Source organism: Triplophysa dalaica, chromosome 3 (assembly GCF_015846415.1).
Source record: "Triplophysa dalaica isolate WHDGS20190420 chromosome 3, ASM1584641v1, whole genome shotgun sequence".
NCBI lineage: Eukaryota > Metazoa > Chordata > Actinopteri > Cypriniformes > Nemacheilidae > Triplophysa > Triplophysa dalaica.
In genome coordinates, this window is record NC_079544.1 from 17,804,334 (window position 1) to 17,809,209 (window position 4,876).

Consider the following 4,876-nt stretch of genomic DNA (forward strand, 5'->3'; position numbering starts at 1 on the left):
TTATGACTGTAAAAATCACAATTCTCTGACTTATAGACTGATTTCATTGGCTAATCTTGTTGTTACAATTAATGTTGTTTTGTTGTGCTATTGCATATTATGTATTTTATAACTTTTATAAGTTTTCTGAGCTCCTCCTTCCAGAGGCATCACATCTTTCTTTCAGCTGTGTAGAAACTGTGTGCCAAAACAGGTAGAAGACATCAGAATCAGCATGTTGTTAAAAAATTATAATGATGGGGGAAAAAGTTAACCTATTATTTTCCAATAAGAGGACTGCATGACTGCTTTTACACAAGGAGGATTCAGATGATGAAGTTTGAATGCTGTTATAGGTGATGTGATTTCTGATATGGAGACAAATGTACAGCATCCCACAGGCTTGATTGTTCCATCTGGTGATGAATGGATGAGTATATAGTCATATATCAAACACAAGCCCTTTAGAGTATACCAAAAAAACATGTCTTCTGACCTTCTGCTTACTCTGCTTCCTTATTTTTTTTCGGATATCTGTTTGTGCAATTGTGGCTAAGACTAGAGAAAAGGTATGACCCTCCTCTCAGCAAGGACTTTTAACAGAAAAATAAAGTTTAAGGATGTACTTATTCAGGTGAACTGCATGATGTCACTGGAGTTACTTAGAAGCATAGAGATTGCTCTTGAATGTGATTGTTCATGCCCCTGCACCTGTTACTGAGCTAAAGGCGAGATCATGAGTTAAATTTACCAGGAAACACAGTTGTGAAAAATGAAAATTGTGCTTGAATAAGTCAATTTGCAATTTCTTAATACGGTATCTGATTAATACAAAAGCAAGGTGTGCAACTAATGTGCATGAATGGGTGTAAGAAGCCCTTGAGGAGCCACCTGAAATAAGAACAAATTGGACATGTGAAATAAAAAAATCCTTAAATTTTTGACCGACATGGAAATATACAAAGTTAATCATGTTTGTTCAAAATATGTAATGTGTACCGTATTGTGTACCATATAAGTTTTTGCAGACTCCTTTCAAGCCGGATTTACTTAAAATAAAACACTCAGAAAATCATTTACCCTCGGATGAGATATGCTGAGCAGCACCTTAAAGAAACAATAGATATAAATGGTTTTATATATAAAAACTAGATGCCGCATTAGCAGCTGTTTCTGTTGTCCACTAGCTATATACGTAGGTCATATTAGAACAGTGCGAGACTGTCTTAATGTTGTCAAAAGCAGAATACTTTTAGATGACACTGTGTGAAATAAAAAAACCTGCTAACTCTGTTTTTTCAAAACAGGTTCAACCGTGTGATTAAGGAACAATGGAGCGGAATGGCCCTTCTGTTAGCAAGATTTTTTTTTCTAATATAGAAAATTTGATTTGTGATGCAGTATACGTCCAACAAGGAGTAACCAAACAGGGCATCACATGCAGTAAGATTTTAATAAACACAAACACAAAAAAACAAGGAACTAAAGCAATCCAAAGGACATTGAGCATGGACACTGGGAACAGGAACAAACATACAACGCCCCACACTAGACAAAGGAAGCAATGGGGTTTAAATACATAGAAACTAACAAGACACACCTTTAGAAACTAAAAAACTACAAATGACTACAAAACATGGCACAGAATAGGAAGTAACATAAAAGTTCACAATCACAGGGAAAACACGGACTGGGATCGTGACAAGATGGAGATAATGTTCATTATTTGCATTACAGTACTACAGTTGTAGAACAGTACTAGCAATGACAAAATCATAAATCAAATTCCCAGGAACACACATATTATTAAAATGTATACTTTACTCAAATGCACTGCACTCCATTTAGATACATTTTTTTTGCAAAATGCAACAGTAATGTGTGTTTGCACAGAGAATAAAATAATAACTTTTAACTAAACTTTATAACCCCATTTATAACTTACATTTATAACTTTACAACACAAACAAATTTTTTACATTCAGGACATAAATATACCTTACAGATATATAGACAGAACATATCGACAGGTGGCTTGTGAGGTGAAATAAAAATTGACGGATAAACACATCCGTCTCTGACATATTTAATATAATTGCATTGCATTGCAATAAACATAATAACACATACACTGCCTTTTTATCATCCTTTAAAAGGAGGCATGCTTTCTATTTCTATCTACAGTAAGTCTTAATGAAGCGATCTAAAACATTTTAGACTCAAAGATTTAGGAGGAAGTTGTTGACAGAGGTCTTGAGACAGTGTTGTTCATCTTTATGTCCTGTCTGAGAAAAAAACAGTACAACATGATTATATCCGAAATATCTTACTTTTCTAGAACTAAAGTGTAAGCTATGTTTCTTCAGTGACGATGTGCCTCTGATGTTGAAGTTTTCTGAGCTCTTGGACCTTCTGCCTTACCCAGGGCAGCTTTGAGTATGTACACAATGGGTTACCCTCTTCTGTGAAGAAGCTGTGTGCCAAAACAAGTAGAAGGTTTTAGGATCAGCATGTTGTTGAAAAAATGTTGATGATAGTAAAATGAGAAAATAGGTCTTGTTTTTAAAACAGGCAACTTACATGACTGCTTTTACACAAGGAGGATCTCGTTTTTGAAGTCTGAATCCTATTATAGGTGACGTGATATTCTCATGAGAGAAGGATGTGCAGCATTCATGAGGCTTTATTTGTCCATCTGGTAATGTATGAAGAAGTGAGATTAGACTCTTTTTAGGTCAGATATCAAACACAAGGATTTTGTAGTAAATCAAAAACAGTAAACTCACGTGTGCTCTTGATCATCACTGACATGATAACAGCAACGGCAGCAATAGTCATCATCATCTTCTGATTGAACTGCATGTTGTGTAGCTTTAGGTGTCTCAAGTCTGTTGTCAGTGCAAAGACGCTCACTTATGCTCACACACAACCTCCTAATATTTTCAAAAGCGGAAGATTTTTACATGACACTTTGTAAAAAAACAACTTCTGCAAACTTTTTCAAGACACAGTCGTGTGATTAAGGAATAATGTGGAGGAATGGCCCTTCTTTCCGCAAGATATTTATTTCTAATATAAAAAGTTTAATTTTTGATACAGTAGATGAAGGAGTAACCACACAGGGCATCAGATCCACATGCAGTAAGATTTTAATAAACAAAAACACAAAGTACAAAGTACAAAATAATAAAACAACAAAGAAACAAGGAACTAAAATAATAATACAAAGGCCACTGAACGAAGATGGGAACAGGACCAAACATGTAATGCCTCACACTAGACAAAGGAAACATGGTTTAAATAAACAGAACCTAACAAGACAACAAGACACATCTGGAGGAACTAATTAACACTACAAAACTATAAAAGACTACAAAACATGACACAGAACAGGAAGTAACATAAAAGTTCACAAACACGGGGAAAACACGGACTGGTATCGTGACAAGATGGAGATAATGTGCATTATTTGCATTACAGTACTACAGTGGTAGAACAGTACTAGCAATGACAAAATCCCAGGAAAACACATATTATTAAAATGTATTCTTTACTCAAATGCACTGAACTCCATTTAGATAACATTTTTTGCCAATTTCAACAGTATTGTGTGTGTGCACTGAGAATAAATGAATAGGTTAACATACAAACTTTATAACCCCATTTATAACTTTATTTGAACATAGTCTTTTACATATAATTTCGGGACATAAATATACATTGCAGATATATAGACCAAACATATCAACAGGTGGCTTGTGGGCAGTTCTTTTATTAAACAGCTTTCAGAGTCTTCAAATTATTAAAGATCAAAATACAGTAAATCCCTTTTTTTGGAAAAACAAATAAAAATTGACGAATATAATTACATTGCAATAAATATAACAAAGCATACACTGGATTTCAATCATTCTTTTAAAGGAGGAATGCTTTCTATTATCTAACAATTGATGGAGCAATCGAAAACACTTTAGACTCAAAGATTTAGGAGGAAGTTGTTGACAGAGATGTTGAGACAGTGTTGTTCATTTTCATGTCCTGTCTGAGAAAAAACAGTACAACATAATTATTTCAGAAATATCTTACTTTTGTAGAACTAAAGTGTAAGCTATGTTTCTTCTGTGACGTGCCTCTGATGTTGAAGTTTTCTGAGCTCTTGGACCTTCTCCTTCACCCAGCGCAGCTTTGAGTATCTACACAATAACTCACCATCTTCTGTGTAGAAACTGTGTGCCAAAACAAGTAGAAGGTTTTAGGATCAGCATGTTGTTGGAAAAATGGTGATGATAGTAAAATGAGAAAATAGGTCTTGCTTTTAAAACAGGCAACTTACATGACTGCTTTTACACAAGGAGGATCTCGTTTTTGAAGTCTGAATCCTATTATAGGTGACGTGATATTCTCATGAGAGAAGGATGTGCAGCATTCATGAGGCTTTATTTGTCCATCTGGTAATGTATGAAGAAGTGAGATTAGACTCTTTTTAGGTCAGATATCAAACACAAGGATTTTGTAGTAAATCAAAAACAGTAAACTCACGTGTGCTCTTGATCATCACTGACATGATAACAGCAACGGCAGCAATAGTCATCATCATCTTCTGATTGAACTGCATGTTGTGTAGCTTTAGGTGTCTCAAGTCTGTTGTCAGTGCAAAGACGCTCACTTATGCTCACACACAACCTCCTAATATTTTCAAAAGCGGAAGATTTTTACATGACACTTTGTAAAAACACAACTTCTGCAAACTTTTTCAAGACACAGTCGTGTGATTATGGAATAATATGGAGGAATGGCCCTTCTTTCCACAAGATATTTATTTCTAATATAGAAAGTTTAATTTTTCATACAGTAGATGGAGTCACCACACAGGGCATCAGATCCACATGCAGTAAGA